This window comes from Rhinopithecus roxellana, chromosome 11, assembly GCF_007565055.1.
Source record: "Rhinopithecus roxellana isolate Shanxi Qingling chromosome 11, ASM756505v1, whole genome shotgun sequence".
Taxonomy (NCBI): Eukaryota; Metazoa; Chordata; class Mammalia; order Primates; family Cercopithecidae; genus Rhinopithecus; species Rhinopithecus roxellana.
In genome coordinates, this window is record NC_044559.1 from 130613794 (window position 1) to 130631425 (window position 17632).

The 17632-nt window shown below is 47.9% G+C and overlaps 1 protein-coding gene across 2 annotated transcripts in view; it reads left to right on the top strand.

Annotated features, from left to right (window-relative positions):
* The first annotated feature begins 6082 nt into the window (after positions 1–6082).
* DUPD1 (dual specificity phosphatase and pro isomerase domain containing 1) overlaps positions 6083–17632 on the top strand; it is a 35480-nt gene continuing 23930 nt past the window's right edge. The window contains exon 1 of one of the 2 annotated variants that reach the window (XM_010375526.2): positions 6083–6159. The gene's annotated coding sequence lies outside the window, so the exon portion shown is untranslated. Of the gene's footprint in view, positions 6160–6535; positions 6624–17632 lie in introns of those variants that run through there. The other variant, XM_010375527.2, reaches the window with a different exon arrangement.

The following is a 17632-nucleotide window of genomic DNA, read 5'->3' on the forward strand; positions in this document are numbered from 1 at the left end:
GTGGGCAACCCAGGCGGGGCGGGAGGGAAGTTTGTAAACACCTGAGGAAATTGGTCCTCCTGGTGGGAAGAAGGTAGGTCAGGCCTGGGCGGAGGACAAATGGAAGTCCCCAGTCCATAGTCCCATCACCATACTGACTTGTCCCATTCTCAGTGATCTAGACCTGGGCTGTCCAGCATGGGGGCCACAAGCACCGTGGGGCTCCTAAGCTCTTGAAAGATGGCTGGTCCAAACTGAAATGTGCTGTAAGTATAAAATACTCACAGATTTCAAAGACACAGTGTGAAATAAAAAATGATGTCAAATACCTAGTTTTTCATATTGATTACATGTTGAAATAATATTTGGGACAGATTTTGCAAAATGTGTTATTTATTTATTTGTTTGTTTTTGAGACGGAGTTTGCCCAGGCTGGAGTGCAATGGCATGATCTCGGCTCACTGCAACCTCTGCCTCCTGGGTTCAAGTGATTCTCCTGCCTCAGCCTCCCGCACAGCAGAGATTACAGGCATGCACCACCACGCCTGGCTAATTTTTTATTTTTAATAGAGATGGGATTTCTCCATGTTGGTCATGGCTGGTCTCAAACTCCTGATCTCAGGTGATCTGCCCACTTCGGCTTCCCAAAGTGCTGGGATTATAAGCATAAGCCACCATGCTTGGCCTTGTAAAATGTATTGTTAAAATTAATTTCACCTGTTTAATTTGTATTATTAAAATTAATTTCACCTGTGTAATTTAGGTTTTCTTTTCTTTCTTTCTTTCTTTTTTTTTTTTTTTGGAGATAGAGTCTCACTATGTTGCCCAAGCTGGACTCAAACTCTGGGCTCTAGTGATCCTTCCACCTCAGCCTCACAACTAGCTGGGATTACAGGCATGTGCCATTATGCCTGGCTCTTTTTACGCTTTTGAATGTGCCTACTAAAAAATTTACAATTGTATACATGGCTTGCATTATATTTCTATTGGACAGTGCTGCTCTGAAGGATCAAAAATAAAATGACTCATTGAATTCAAAGTGAAAAAAAGAATGAACATATTCTTTATCAGAACCAAAATAGGCCGGGCATGGTGGCTCACGCCTGTAATCCCAGCAGCTGGGTGGATTGCTTGGGCTTAGGAGTTTGAGACCAGCCTGGGCAATATGGTGAAACCCCGTCTCTACATAAAGATGCAAACAAAAATTAGCCGGGCATGGTGCTGCACAGATGTAGTCCTAGCTACTCGGGAGGCTGAGGTGGGAGAATTGCTTAAGCCCAGGTGACCGAGGTTGCAGTGAGCTAAGATTGCGCCACTGCACTCCAGCCTGAGTAATAGAGCAAGACTCTGTCTCAAGAAAAACAACAACAACAACAAAAAAACAAATTAAATAAAAACAATAAAAACCGAAAATTATTTTCATATAATTTTCAAGAGTTCTTTTCTTTCTAGGCTATTCAATGTTTCTATTAAAAATAAAAAGAAATATAATCATTGACTATCAAAGTTTTAAGATAAAATGATCTAAATGAACCTAAAAATCTTAACTCATTTTTTTGAAAATTTTGTTAAATTTCACAAAATTTTGTTATAAGCTGGGTGTGGTGACTCATGCCTGTAATCCCAGCACTTTGGGAGGCCAAGGTGGGAGGGTTGCTTGAGGCCAAGAGTTCAAGGCCAGCCTTAGCTGGGCGTGGTGGTGCACAGATGTGGCCCCAGCTACTTGGGAGGCTGAGGTGGGGGGATCGATTGAGCCAGGAAGGTTGAGGCTGCAGTGAGTTATGATCACACCACTGCACTACAGCCTGGGTGATAGAATGAGACCCTATCTCAACAAATATAAATAAATAAATAAAATATTATAAAAATGAAGCTATTTACAAGTCTAGTAGCCAATGTAAAGAATTGTCATTATGTGTTAACACTCATTACATCTAGACCTATGTATATATGCTTTAAAGAACACTGTGGGGCCAGGTGTAGTGGCTCACGCCTGTAATCCCAGCACTTTGGGAGGCCAAGGCGGGTGGATCGCTTGAGGTCAGAAGTTCGAGACCAGCTTGGCCAACATGGTGAAACCCGTCTCACAAATTAGCTGGACATGGTGGCAGGCGCCTGTAATCCCAGCTATTTGGGAGGTTGAGGCAGGAGAATCATTTGAACCCGGGAAGCGGAGGTTGCAGTGAGCCAAGATCATGCCATTGCACTCCAGCCTGGGCGACAGGAGCCAAACTCTGTCTCACCAAAAACAACAACAACAACAACAACAAACGAACAAACAAACAAACAAAAAACACTATGAACTGTGTAATATACCAAAATATTTCTCAGCTATTGCAACTGTCAGAATACCATGCTAATTCTGGAGTGCCCCCAGAACGTGAAGTGAAACAGACATTATGACGCTTAGCGCTACCAGGTCCTTTATACTATCTGAGTAGATGTACTTGACAAGTAGAATAAGCTCCCTTTCTTCACTGGGAAGCCGTTCCACAGCTCAAATCCTCCTAGTACTCCAAAGCAGTGTCCACCTCCAAGGTCAGTGGCAGCACGGCCCACCAACCTTCATGCAGTTCAGGTTTAGTTACCTTTAGTTTTGAAGACACAGAGCAAGACAAAGGGAAAAGCATTCTCTGTGGCCTGTGGATGGTTTTAGTTACAAAAGTGGGTAGAGTTACAGTCACACTTTGCCAGTGCTGAAAGCCAGATCCCAAGAGAACAAAGCACCTACATATTCTTCTTCTTTTTTATTTTTGAGACGGAGTCTCTGTCTCCCAGGCTGGAGTGCAATGGCGCAATCTCGGCTCACTGCAACCTCTGCCTCCCGGGTTCAAGCAATTATCTTGCCTCAGCCTCTCAAATAGCTGGAATTATAGGCACGTGCAACCACGCCCGGATAATTTTTGTATTTTTTAGTAGAGATGAGGTTTCACCATGTTGGCCAAGCTGGTCTCGAACTCCTGACCTCAGGTGACCCACCTGCCTCAGCCTCTCAAAGTGCTATGATTACAGGCATAAGCCGCCACACTTGGCCACATATTCTTATTTTAAATGTGTATACAACAAAATCTACTCGGTAAGCAGGTTTATTGACAAATGCATATAGTTCTATATATACCTTCATGAGCAAGATTACAGAACAGTTCCAGCACATCCAGAATTTTGTGTTTGTTTGTTTGTTTTGTTTTGTTTTGGTAGGAACAGGGTTTGCTATATTGCCCAGGCTGGTCTTGAACTCCTGGCCTCCAGTGATCCTCCCACCTCAACCTCCCAAAGACCTTGGGATTACAGGTGTGAGCCACCGTGTCCTGCCCCGAAATTATTACCAGCACTGGGTATTGCCAGTTTCCTGTTTGTTTGTTTGTTTTTAGCCACTCTAATAGGTGTGTAGCAGTTTCTCAGTGTGTTTGTGTTTGTAACCTGTGGGTCGTCTAAAAAAACACAAGGACAGGGGTTCTTATTTCTAGGGTCTAATGATGGTACTGTTTAGAAGAGTTAAAAAAATTCCCTCTTGGCCTGGCGTGGTGGCTCACACCTGTAATCCCAGCACTTTGGGAAGCCAAGGTGGGTGGATCACTTGAGGTCAGGAGCTCAAGACTAGCCTGGCCAACATGGTGAAACCCCATCTCTATTAAAAATATAAAAAATTAGCCGGGCATGGTGGCACATGCTGGTAATCCCAGCTAGTTGGGAGGCCGAGGTGGGAGGAGGATGGCTTGAACCCAATAGGTCGAGACCACAGTGAGCCGAGATTGCGCCACTGCACTTCAGCCTGAGTGACAAAGATTCTGTCTCAAAAAACTAAAAAAAAAAAACTCCCCTCTTGAATAGGGGACTTCTCCAGGACAATGCCTGGGTGAGCCTGTTGGATAAGAGTGGAGGCACCCTAGGCTTAGTCTGCCTGGGAGGTTGAGACCAAGAGGGAGCTGAGCTGCTCTGCATGGCAATAGGAGGACTCTCGAACCTGTTGAGGCACTCGGCTCTTGAGAGGAGGTGAGAGATGACAAATGAAGAAAAAGGAAGGCTGTGACAATCGCATGTACAAAGAAGAGCTTCATGAACACAGCAGTACACAGGAAGTCCTTGGAGATGTGGCCCAGTCAATAATTTTCAAAGAATGGGGAGGCTGAACCTTGAATGTGAAGTTGTCTCCTGCCCTGTGCTGCAATCCCTCTGCCCCACACAATCCCTTGGGCGAGTGATGGAGGAATAATAGAAGACAGTGGTGTCAAGCTCGGAATGAGGTTGCAGGAGTGAGAGGCCAGAGGGTGCCAGTGAGGGTGGAGGGGCCACAGCAGAACTGACTATGGAGAAATGAGAGCCATCCTACTATTCCTTTCCTGGGGGAAAACAGTCCTCTGAGATGTTGGAGAGGGCTTTGAACTTCCGCAGAACATGGGCCTCAGTTTCTCTTGCTTTGCTTTGTTTTTTTTAATATGAAGGAAGAGAGAGCCCTCTGGGGCTTTTATTTTAGATACTTTATTTTTGCCCCCTGCGAACCTACATCTTCAGAGCTCCCTCTTGCTTCCTCAGCCCTTGACTGGGGCTGGGGCTGGGGCTGGGGCTGCCCCCCAGGCTTTCAGCTAAGAAGAAATCTTTCTTCTCTATCTTTGGCAATTCCAGCATCTCTGACTCCCTTAGTTCTTGGGATAAGTGCAGAAGGGCCTTTCGACCTTGCCGTTTTGACTCCAGCACTTGACAGCAGGGACATTTGGACTCTGACATTCTGACTTCATTGTACACTCAGATTCTGTGTGTTTGCCTTGGGAATTTTCCTCACACCAAGAAATCAATAAAAGCTAAGTCACTTAGCAATGAATAGTACTAGTAGAAATAATCACTATAATAAAACTGGCAGTAGCTAATGTAGCAAATTGTGAGCAAGATCTTTGGTTTGCTGAATAAAGTTGCAGAGGACAATATAATGACCTCAGTGCAAGAAGATTGTGTTAAATGAAAGATGTGGGAGCCTGGTGCCTCCTTCCCTACTTCTCCCAGCCCTTCACACACTAAAGCATGCCCCGGAGAGGGTGACAAGGATGGGTACAAATGGAGAACCACGTTATTCATTATAAGGAACTGTAGCAAGCCCTGGGAAGATTTTACTAGAAAATTATTAGAGGAGACTGGGCAGGATTTTTCCCCTAAGTATTAAAAAGGGGGGCTACATTGGTAGGGCTTGGTGGAAGGGATCCCATGCTGGAGCCATTGAGGAGGGAGGTTGACAGAAGAAAGGGCCAAGAAGAGAGAACTGGGAATGACTGTTAACATTATATATATATATATATATATATATATATATATGTATATATATATGTATATATATGTGTGTGTGTGTGTATGTGTGTGTGTGTGTGTGTGTGAATGTGTGTGTATATATATATATATATAGAGAGAGAGAGAGAGAGAGAGAGAGAGTCTTACTTTGTCACCCAAGCTGGAGGGCACAATCTTGGCTCACTGCAGACTGTTAAATATTCTAATACCACTAAATTCTTTATCTCATTCAGTCCTCGTAGCAACGTAAGAGGAGGGCATTATGATTATTATCTCCACTGAAGTCCAGCATGGTTGGGTGCTTGCTGGGGTCTCACTGGAAGCCATACAGCACAAACTCTGCCCAAGCTTAGAGTCTTTCTCAGAGTTTCATTGATCACCCTGTGTGATGTGGCATCCATTCCATTGGCCTCCCAGAGATGGTTCCACAAATTCTCAGAAAAGACTGGAATAGAGACCTCTTCCCATGCTGAGCGCCCTGGCCCTCCCATGGGATCTGTGCCAGTGGGCAAACCTCCCCTGTTCTAGCTGTTCTGTGACAGGGCTCAGGGCAGGGCCTGTAGACACCTGGCCTCATCCATCCCAGGAAAACAAAGTTGGAAAATTTCTGTCTATCCCTGCCCTGGCGGCCACATGTCCTGCCTTTGTGGCTGGACCAGGGACAAGCATGTGAGCTTCAGGTACAGTGCTTCCTAAGTCAAGGGTTTCAGGTCACACTGGCAAATCATTTTGCAAGCAGATGTCATAGGTCTCCTCTCAGTCTGGACGGCACGCAAGGTCAGCGTCAGCAGATCTGACCCTAAAAATAGGCCCTCTGTTGCCAGTTGGGGTGGCTGGGTGTGCAGCTGCCACATGCCCCACGGATCAGAACCTCCTGACCTGGCCAGGCCCCTGAGCACCCAGGTAAGGCTCTTGGGTGGGGAGGCCGGCACCCCCTGGGTTCACCCACATGTTCTTTGGGGGCCTGGGTGTAGGAATTAGAAGCCCCTTTTCCACCCTGTTCCTGGTGCTGTGGGGAAAAGCTGACCTCCTTCTAGTGTGAAAGGTTTCTTACTGTCCTTTTACTAGAGACGCCATGGAATTTTCTCCATTTCCCTTTCTCCAAATCTGAACTTCCAGTTCAATGACCATTTCTAAAGGATAATGGGGTGGATTAAAGCTCATCGAGCCCTTGTGAAGCATTGGATGCATTGTATCATATTTATTCCGACGAGGTTCTACGTTTGTCCATTTAGCCAGTAAAGAGGGAGAAATCTCGGGGGCAAGAGAGAGCGAGGCCCTGGAGTGACTCGGATCCTGTGTAGGGCAGCATCAAAGACAAGAAAGTATTTAAAGCTCCAGGGATGAGAATTCTCCCTGTGTCCCAGGTAATGCAAAAGCATCATTTGGTCAGAGTGATGGGTTTGGAAGCATTTCTCAATCCTGGTGGGGGGATGGGGTTGGGGATGACGCTGTCATGGTAGAGATGGGGGGTGGGGCTGGATCATGAAGGATCAGAGCCACTAGTCCAAGAGTGTACGTGGCACCACATGTGGGGAGGAGGCGGATGGGCCTGCGTCTCAGACCTGTGTGGGCAGGAAGTGGGACGGGCCTGCATCTCAGACTTGTGTGGGCAGGAAGCGGGATAGGCCTGCGTCTCAGACCAGGGCTCTCCCGTTAGACCCTGGTGCCCTTGTGCTTTGACCCCAGGGGTCCCTTCATGGCCCTGGAACTCAAGAACGTTTAGGCCCGGGGGCTCTGATTGTTCGGGAAAGTGGAAAATGCTCCAGCGAGCAGGAGGAGGGGGCACGAGGAGGATGTCTGGAGAGGTTGCCACACTCACAGCCACCAGCACCTGAGGGTCCCTGGCACTGGATGTTTTTTCCGCTGCCCCCACCTTCAGCTTGTGGTCCCTCCTTGTTCTCGTCATGAGAAAATCGTTTGGTTGGTCCCACCCACAAATCCAAGGACTCTGACATTAACAAACAACACTTGAAGGGCTTCTGAGCTGAGTTCTTAACAAGGAAGGAGCGTTGGGCATGGAGGCTGGGGTGGGCATGGGGTGGGTCTGAGGAGAGTTAGTGGGAGTGAAGTGGGAAAGCTTCCTTTGTCTCACAGGGCATGCGATGGGGGTGTGGCTCGCTTGTTCAGTACCCAGCTGCTCAAGCCTCTAGAGGATCATACAGACGGGTAGGCTGTGGGGCTGTGACCCCATGGCAGTGTCTAGGGGTGAATGTTTACAGCTGAAGCCCCAGTGGGCGTGTGTTACAGGATGCTCTTTTAGTTTGCTGTCTATAGGCGGCTTGTGTTAACCAGCTCAATTAGACCTCCCTCCTTATCACAAGGACAGAGGGATTTCTGTATCCCGGGGTTTCTTGCCTTGGTGTATGGGAAGCATCAGATCACATGCAGGATTGGGGAAAGAGTGCAAGGTTTTGTTGAGTAGAAGTAGCTCTCAGCAGACAGGGGAGCCAGAAGGGAGATGGTTTTTCCCTGGAGTTGGGCCACTCGGCAGCCGACTCTTCTCCTCCGATCGCTCTGGCCAAACTCCGCGTTGTTCGCTGGTCGATGGTCTGCAGGCCTGCCAGTGCCTGTCGGCATGATCTTCTGCCGGCGTGCTCTTGACAACCAGCTGCTTGTGTCTTCTTCTGCCTATGTGTTCCTCAGGACGTCCAGCCGCTTGTGTGTCTCAGGTTTTTATAGGCACAGGATGGAGGCGTGGCGGGCCAGGGTGGTCTTGGAAAATACAACATTTGGATGCGAAGGCAGGAGTGCCTGACCTCACCTAGGTCTGTCGGGGTGGAGCCCTAGCCAGGGACCTGCCTTTCTCTATCCAGCACTTCCCAGCCCCCCTCCGGTATCAGGAGCTCACTTGGCTCTGAAGGATCTTCGTGGGCAAAAGCAGGTCTGTGCTGAGGGTGAGGAAAAAGTCAATGGTCCTCTGCATCAGACAAGCTGGAGCCCTTGCTGGGGACATTTCAATCATGGCTGACACCTGGGTTGGGTGGGAACCTGTTCCTGTCTGCAGGTGGCACTCCCATGGCTGTTGTCAACCCCACAGTAGATGAGGAGCTTAGGGGAGGCCCTGAGGCCTGGGGCTGGGCTGTGAGCATTTTCCAGCAGCCCCAGGGAGGCCCAGTTGAGTCCCCCAGGGCGAGGATGAGCAGCCTCCACCAAGCCTTCCCCAGACACTGCGGCCTCGAGGACTGGCAGTGTTTCCTGTGCTGTGTGTCTGGCACTGTTCCAAGAGTTCCAAGGGTCCCCTGGTGCCCCTCAGTGGGGGTAGAGGCCTGGTGTCATCTCACTCTCCTACTCCTCTCAACCCCTAAACTCCAACCAGGGCCCCTCTCCCAGGGAGGCCCGGCTTGGAAACAGCCACTCCAAGTTCCCAGGCCAGGAGTCAGCTGTTTGTCCTGTTCGGCCTGATTTCAGAGCAGATAATGTTTCAATTTCCTCTTCTCGTGACCATTCACGTTTCTGGGTCTACCCCTTCCACAGTAATGAGGGGGTCAGATCTCCTAGCAGCCTGACACAGTGACCAGAGACTGACTAGCTGGGGAGAGTCCTTTCTCCTACTCTCTTGCATGTCACGCAGGAGGCGATGGACCCTGTCACCCACAGGACAATGCTCAGGCTCACACGAGCCCATCTCCTCTGCCACAGCCTCCCTACCAAGACCTCCGCCCCGGCCAAACTCCTCCACCTACTCTTTCCTATTCTCTGCTGGGAACACAACTCCCAGTACAGCTGGGAATTTCCCCACCCACCCTCCTGGCCGCCTCCTTGTCCCTGCTCCCTGAAACCCTCTTTGAGCCCATGCGGATGTGCCAAGGGCTTAGATGATCTCATTTAATTCAGCAACCAGTGAGGTGAATGTTATCCCCATTTGACAGATGAGGAAGCTGAAGCCCAGGTAGTGAGATTCCAAGGTCCATGAGAGCCGCTTGCTGCAAATTTACATGACTCTGGGCTCCACTCTGGGGAAGGAAGCATACAGAATTGAGAGGCCCAGGCATGCCCTCAGGAGCTTATACTTTGTGACCAAGAATATAGTGAAGTATCTTTTGCGGTGGGTTGGGATGTGGGGCTGTTGGGTTGAGTCCCATTTGCACCCCTTACTAGCTTGGTGTGTTGTTTCTTAACCTCCCTGACCCTCATTTTTTCATCTGTAAAGTGGAGGCAGTTATTCCCTGTCTAGAAGGTTTCTTACCTTTTTTTTTTTTTAAGACAAGGTCTCACTCTGTCACCCAGGCTGGAGTGCAGTGGCGTGATCTTGGCTCACAGCAACCTCCACCTCTTGGGTTCAAGCGATTTTCATACCTTAGCCTCCCTAGTAGCTGGGATTACAGGCACGCACCACCATGCCCAGCTCAATTTTTTTTTTTTTTTTTTTTTTTTGTATTTTTAGTAGAGACAGGGTTTCACCATGTTGGCCAGACCGATCTCGAACTCCTCACCTCCAATAATCTGCCTGCCTCGGCCTCCCACAGTGCTGGGATTAGGGGTGTGAACCACTGCGCCTGGCCACTATCGAGAAGGTTTTGAGAGTAGATAATCACTGCGCACACAATAAAAGCAACATGATCATTTCCCTGGGTCCAGCCAGAGCCTTGATTTCTCTGCAAGCTTCTGTGGGTGGCAGATTTAAGAGGTGGCAGCCTTAGCCCCTCACCTTCCCAAGGCCCAGAGCGTCCCCTGTGTAGCATCTGAGGCAGGACTAGTGACGAATAAGTGGCCTGGACAGGAAGTGGTGGAGCGGCAGGACCATGGTGAGGGCTGCACCTCCTGAGTCTTGCCCTTCCCTGAACAAGGAAGGCTTGTTCTGAGGTGAGGCCCAGTGGGAAATAGTTCCTGTGAAACCGCCTGTGGTGTTTCCACACATCTTCAGAGGGAGCGAAGGCCCAGCTGCTTAGGATTCAGGAACCACAATGGGCCTGGTCAGACGTCATGGTCTGGGTCTCCAGTGCCAGAGCTCCCTCTCCCCTGGCCGCTCGGGAAAGTCCATCCCGGCCAGCTCCCTGGTCTGAGAAGGAAGCTGAGAGTGGCCTCCAGCCTCCTCAGGGTTTCCGGGAGGCCTGCCTCTGCCAAACCAAGATTGGGGAAATCAATTAGAAGTTCATAAATTACCACCCTAAGCGCTTTGAAACCATTTGAAGAGTTAATCAAACAAGTTCATGACATCAACACCATCAGAGAAGGAATATTAAATTACTTTTAAAATGAAGTCTCTTCTGTATTTTTAATAAAAGGATTTTATATTAATTCACATAATTGCCTCCTGTTGACATACTTGCCAGAATCCAAAAGAAAAAAAAAAAATCTGTTAAACTTGGAATATGTCTGATACATTAGGAATTAAATTATAGGCCACAAAAAATTCCTGGGTTTTTATATCTAAATTTTCATGAAAAAAAAAATCCACTTATTTTATTCCCTAGTTGGGATCATTTTTGTAGATCTAAAATGCATAAAGACAAGCACTGACTTGTACTAAGTTAAAAATACGTACATATTTACATATGGACACTGCTGCCAAATTCTACCCCTCCCCACGTACCCCAGCAGTAGGTATTACTCTCCTAATAGAGTAATTCACCCAACCACAATAACGTTTTTACTCTCCCCCTTTCATATCCAAGCCCAACTTGGGTGGTGTGTGGAAGAAACGTGGTACACAGGCACTTAAACACAGACCAGCTTTCCCCACGAGCTCCATGCTTTAGAAACATGAAAATGCAATGGATGTACACACAGGCACAGATACAGAATGCCTTTGAAGGGAGAGGAGGATTTTTCATATTTAGAAGGTTCTCACTCTGTCATCCAGGCTGGAGTGCAGTGGCATGATCATAGCTCACTGCAGCCTCAAACTCCTGGGCTCAAGCGATCCTCCCACCTCAGTGTCCCAAGTAGCTGGGACCACAGGTGCATGCACCTCCATGGTCAGCTATTTTTTTTTTATCTTTTATAGAAACGGGGGGTCTCATCATCTTGCCCAGGCTGGCCTTGAACTGCTGGAATCAAGCAATCCTCCTGCCTCGGCCTCCTAAAGCACTGGGATTACAGGCCTGAGCCACTGCACCCAGCCTTTACTGTATTTTAAAATGCTAAGGTGGTAACTTTTCTGTTATATGTATATAATTTTTAAAAATTTTCTTGTAGAAGGCTGGGCGCAGTGGCTCATGCCTATAATCCCAGCACTTTGGGAAGCTGACGGGGGTGGATCGTTTGAGGTCAGGAGTTCAAGACCAGCCTAGCTAACACGGTGAAAACCCGTCTCTACTAAAGATACAAAAATTAGCTGGGCGTGCCAGTGAGCGCCTGTAATCCCAGCTACTCTGGAGGCAGAGGCAGAAGAATCACTTGAACCCTGGAGGTAGGGATTGCAGTGAGCCTAGATTGCACCATTGCACTCCAGCCTGGGAGACAGAGTGAGACTCTGTTTCAAAATAAAATAAAAATAAAATAAAATATTTTCTTATAGAGACAGGGTCTGACAATTTTGCCCCGGCTAGTCTTGAACTCTCGGGAGAGGAGAATTTTTTAAATGTTTACACTATAAATTGTTCTACTCAGCTAAAAACCTCTAGAAGGCAGAGACCTCCCTGGCCTGGCTCAGCACACCCCTTTCCGATCCCCTCCCATGCTGGCCTGGCCCAGCCTGACCCTACACAGGGACATACACAGTCAAGTTTTGGAGTCACGGCCAGGCCTAGAGAACGATGCCACTACCCATCCCTTCTCATGACCCGCCAGAGCACCCCAATGTCAGCTGAGTTAGACTAAGACCAAGCTAAGCAGAGTCAATGATGCTGGCTCTGACACTGTAAGGGATGGGGTGGGGAGGGGGGCTGCCCTCTTCATCTGAAGTCAGAGGGGAAGGAAAGTCCCCCCTACTCCGAGGTGGATTTACCCCAAGCTTCAGAACCGTGCGCTTGCACCAGCCTCTTCCAAGGCCCTACACCTATTTGGTTTCTTTTACTTAAAGAAATTGAGGCCGGGTGCAGTGGCTCATGCCTATCATCACAGCACTTTTGGAGGCCAAGGCAGGCGGATTGCTTGAGGTCAGGAGTCCGAGACCAGCCTGGCCAACATGATGAAACCCCATCTCTACTAAAAATACAAAAATTAGCCAGGTGTGGTGGCACACGCCTGTAGTCCCATCTACTTGGGAGAGGCTGAGGCAGGAGAATTGCTTGAACCCAGGAGGCAGAGGTTGCAGTGAGCTGAGATTGCACCACTGCACTCCAGCCTGAGTGACAGAGTAAGACTCTGTCTCAAAAAAAAAAAAAAAAAAGAAGAAAGAAATTGAATAAGCTTCAAGATCCACAAAACCTAGATTCCTCCTGCTTTCTCAGGAGGCATGGGGGGCTAGGATGACCTTCTGACACCACAGAGGCCTGGCTCTGCCATGGGCAGCCTTGGGGAGGACACAGAGCTGCCTTCAGGGGCTTCCCACTTGACAGAAGGCACTCGGTGCCACTGGAGAGATGTGAGGAGCAGGGTCAGACCTTGTCCCGAGGGTCACCTTCCTGCCTCAGCCTGGGGATTTGGGGCGAGCGTCTACTACGTGCAGAACACTTCTAAAATAGAACTTTCATGGAATTTTGTTTTTTTCCCTCCATATGCTCAAGTAAAACATGTCTAGCACAGAAAATTTAGAAAAGATGGTTACTTTAAAAAAAGAAAACAAAAATCACATATAATTTCATCACCCTAAAACGAGCATGTAGCCAGTGTTAATATTTTGGGGAAATTTATTTTTGTACAAGAAGGGGATGGTTCTGTATTTGCTGCTTCACAAACTTCTGCTTTTTCTCTCCGCCGGCACCAGCCTCTTTCCCTTTGATTTCTTGGAGTCACCGAGAACATGCCTGTTGTGTGTAACAATTCTGTTGAAGGGTTAGGGTCCCGGTGAGAGGGCTGCCACGGCTATGGGGCACTGCCACGTTGAAGGTTGGGAACCCCCGTTCTCAGCAATCTCGTGGCTGTTCCTCCCCTAGAAACTCTCACTTGGTGGTCTCTGGCCCCAAGTGCTCCTTTCCTCAGCCCTGCCGCAGGGCCCCCTCATACTCCTTCTAGAATGTTCTGGGAAACACAAAGTCTCTTGTTTTATTGTGCAGAACAATTTAGTTCTCTTTGTTTCACTGCACCTCTTTCTGGGCCATGCTGCAGAACTCATCTTTTTCCCATCAAAGGGATCCTCAAATAGGCCAAAGTGGTTCATTTTGTAATTATTTTACTTTATGCCTGTAATCCCAGTGCTTCACGAGGCCAAAATGGGAGGATGGCTTGAGGCCAGAAGTTGGGGACAGGCCTGGGCACCATCGCAAGACAGTCGCTACAAAAAATAATAAAATAAAATAAAATAAAAAATAATAATAGTAGTAAATTAGCGGGGTGTGGTGGCACATGCCTGCAGTCCTAGCCCCTCAAGAGGCTGAGGTGGGAGGATCCCTTGAACCCGGGAGATTGAGGCTGCAGTGAGCCATGATTGAACCACTGCACCACAGCCTGGGCAACTGAGTGAGGCCTTGTCTCTATGGAAAAATTTAAAAATTCTTAAATTGTGCTTTTTGTTAAGCAAGAAGCCTGTATGTGGCTCTTCAAAATGTTAAGATGGCCGGGCATGGTGGCTCATGGCTGTAATCCCAGCAATTTGGGAGGCCAAGGTGGGTGGATCATTTGAAGTCAGAAGTTCAAGACCAGCCTGGCCAACATGGTGAAACTTCGTCTTTACTAAAAATACAAAAATTAGCTGGATGTGGTGGTGGGCACCTGTAATCCTAGCTACCCCAGAGACTGAGGCAGGAGAATTGCTTGAACCCACGAGCTCCAGCCTGGGCGACAGAGCGAGACTCTGTCTCAAAAAAAAAAGAAAAAGATAAGCCTTCTTTCCTGACACATGCTCTCATTCCTAGGCATGGCTCCCTAGCCAATCTCTGCAGCCTCAAGGGTTCTACTTAGAGATTTTAATTTTCCCACTGAAATGAATTATGCATCTCTCCAGGCCGCTTCTCCCATCTGCCACCTTAGCAAGTAAAAGAGTTCAGCTTGAGGGTTTTTTTGGGGTTTTTTTTGTTTGTTTGTTTTAAAAGTGTCTTTGCCCCCCTAGCTTTAGCTCCATTTTTGTCAAAGAGGGCACTGGAGCTCAGGGAGGATGGAACATGCAGATCTGAGGGTCTCTAGTGATTGTCGGGGCCAGTGACAGTGCCAGGTCCCAGGAGCAAGTGAGATGGGGTGGAAATTGCAAAATAGAAGTCACAAGCAGCTTCCTGCCAAGACTGTTCTGTTTGGCCAGCACAGTTTAAAAATATACACATGGTTATTTATTATAAAATATCACTATTTATTAAAATAATCCCAAATTAGGAAACAGAAGAAAAAGTCACCCATACTATTGACATTTTGATGTATTTTTTTCTAGTTAAAAAAAAAAAAACTATAAAAAGTTTTTTGCTTGTTTGAGTTTTTTTATGAATAAAGTAAAATAATGGTGTCAAATTACAGTTTCAAATTCAGATTAAGGCCTTTCCTACTTGGGCAAAGGAAACCTTGAACCAAATGCAAGACTTGCAATAGAAAATTCTGAAATAAGCCAGGTGCAGTGGCTCATGCTTGTAATCACAGCACTTCGTGAGGCTGAGGCAGGAGGATCACTTGAGCCTAGGAGTTCCAGACCCGTTTGGGCAACATGGTGAGACCCTGTCTCTACAAAAGACTTTTTTTTGTTGTTGTTTTTTGTTTTTGAGCAGGAGTCTCGCTCTGCGAGACTGGCGCCATCTTGGCTCACTGCAACCTCTGCCTCCCAGGTTTAAGCAATTCTCCTGCCTCAGCCTCCCAAGTCACTGGGACTACAGGTGTGCGCCACCACACCCAGCTAAATTTTGTATTTTTAGTAGAGATGGGGTTTCACCATGTTGGCCAGGATAGTCTCAATCTCTTGACTTTGTGATCCACCCACCTTGGCCTCCCAAAGTGCTGGGATTACAGGCATGAGCCATCATGCCCAACTACAAAAACTTTAAAAAAAAATTAGCCAGGTATGGTGGTGCAACCTGTGGTCTCAGCTACTTGGGAGGCTGAGGCAAGAGAATATTGAGCCCAGGAGCCCAGGAGTTCAAGGTTGCAGTGAGTTGTGCCACTGCACTCCAGCAGCCTGGGTGACAAAGTGAAACCCTATCTCAAAAAAAAAAAAAAAAAAAAAAGGTCTGAAATACAGTCTTGAGTTAATAAGGAGTCCCTGTGCTGATAGCTCTTCAAAGGCAAGGTCACTTTCATGAAAGGAAATGGCACTCTAGGCCTTAGTGGTCAAGTACTGCTCAGCCTTTTGCATCTTCTGTTATCGTGGTATCTTTATTTTTTCTTTTCTCCTTACATTTTTATTTTTAATTGACAAATAATAATTGTATGTATTTATGGGATACAATGTGATGTTTTGATATATGTACACTGTATCTTTCACCTTTAAATGTTTTTAAATTAGCTGTACCTTGGTTTAGTTTCCTTTAAAAGCAGACCCTGAGACCAGACTTTGGGTGCGTGCTGTTTATTTGAGAGGTGCTCCTGGGAGTACAGTGTGGCATGCAGAGCACCCAGGAGGGAGGACAACCGGTAAAGGATGTGTGAACGAGCAGAGTCCCACTGTGGGCAAGTGGAGAGCTCCAACACACGGGCCAGCTTCCGGGAGACTGTGCAGGACATATTTCAAAAGTGGCCCACTAAGGGTTGAGGAAGTGGGGAGGCTGAGGAAGTGGGCAACTCCTGCCCCTAACTGGCAATAACTTCTGGGGGATGTTTCCACACACTGCAGGCCTGACCAGCACAAGGACTAGAAAATGCCCTCAAGAGGCAAATAGGAACCTGAGGTAGGAAGGCTTTTGTGTATAAAGAACTGTCCACTTCTGCTGCAGCGACTTGAGCTGAGGAGGCACCTGTAGTAGATGCTTTCCTTGCAACGGGACAAGGATAGTATTGTCTACAGGGGCTTACATTTAAAAATCAATAGATTTCTCACAACAATCTATGTGGATCATAAAAATACCAGAAAATCTGGGCTTGCATTCCCACGTGGGATGGCAAGCTGCTGCCCCCTTAATGGAGGTATATGCTCCCTGGTGTGCCACACTCCCCACCACTCCCTAACGTCTCTTGCCTGAAGCCAACAGTCAGGTTTTTGTTTGTTTAATTTACTTCTTAACACCCAACTCACTTCCTTCCTCTATGTTATCTGCCTGGTCCCTCGCTGAAGGAGCCTGAGTTTGTCACCTTTTAAGGAGGAGACAGGCTGCCGTTGCATGTAGGCCAAGTCGTCTCGGAGATAGCATTTGATTTCCTGGGACCAAATCCTTAAATATGAAGCTGTAACGGGAACCTGGAGGCCTCTCTTGACAGCCTGCCCAGCTCTCATTACGACATTTAGCCTGTGATTGATATTGTGTGTGTCATTGGCAGTTAATCTCTGGGTCGAATCTATGGAAACCAAACAGAACAGATTTGTCTTCCCTTCCATGTTGGCTGTGATCTGGGAAACAGATGCTCCTGGCCTCTCTGAGAATTAGAGAGTTGGGAGCCATGCAGAGAGGGTGCACACAGGCCGCCTTCAGGATTTGGAAAGATTACAGGTCTGTGGTTTCTGGACGGTTCCACACTTTGTTCTCTTTCCCCATCAAATCTGCATGCTGGAGGATAATAGATCCCAGGGCTCACTCTGTGTGCCAAGCTCTTCAGGGTAGACCGCACCACTTCCTCTTCTGTCTGGAAATCCAGCCGAGGCTTTCAGCACAGCGATGGAGACGGGTATGGTTCCCTCCACAGTGTAATGAAGGAAGAACAGCCTCATCAAGGGTGAGGTCAGCTTCAGTGATCAAAGGAGGCAGACGGAGGTTTCAGAATGGAACTGACCCCAGCGTCCCCTGAAAATCACCTCTTCTGAAGCTTCCATTAACCGCAGGCAAAGTTCAAGATGGCCTAAACCACCACCCTTAGGTGTATGGTGCCCAGCTTCTACTCACTTCGAACAAGAAGAGTGGGTGCCATGGATGGGCTGAGCTTCAGATCTTTAGACACTGTGGGCCTGAAGCGAGGAGAGCCATAACTACTTATGCTCTTAGGGGACTGAGGGGTCTGGGCTCGTTTCTGTGAGAAATATTTCTGGCCACTCCTTGAAATAATTTCTCCCTTCCTGACTGGAAACACAGAAGGCAGGCCCCAGAATAGTTTGGGCCTGAACGATTACCCGTGGCAGGAGGGCAGCCCACCCTGCGCCTGCAGTCCCCTCACCTTCACCCTCCTCCGAATCAGCCTGGAGGCTCAGTCCTGCCTTAGCAGCTCTTGCTGAGCCCCTAGCACAGGCCTCACAGCCCTTAATCATTCCTTCACCCCTCAGTCACTCATT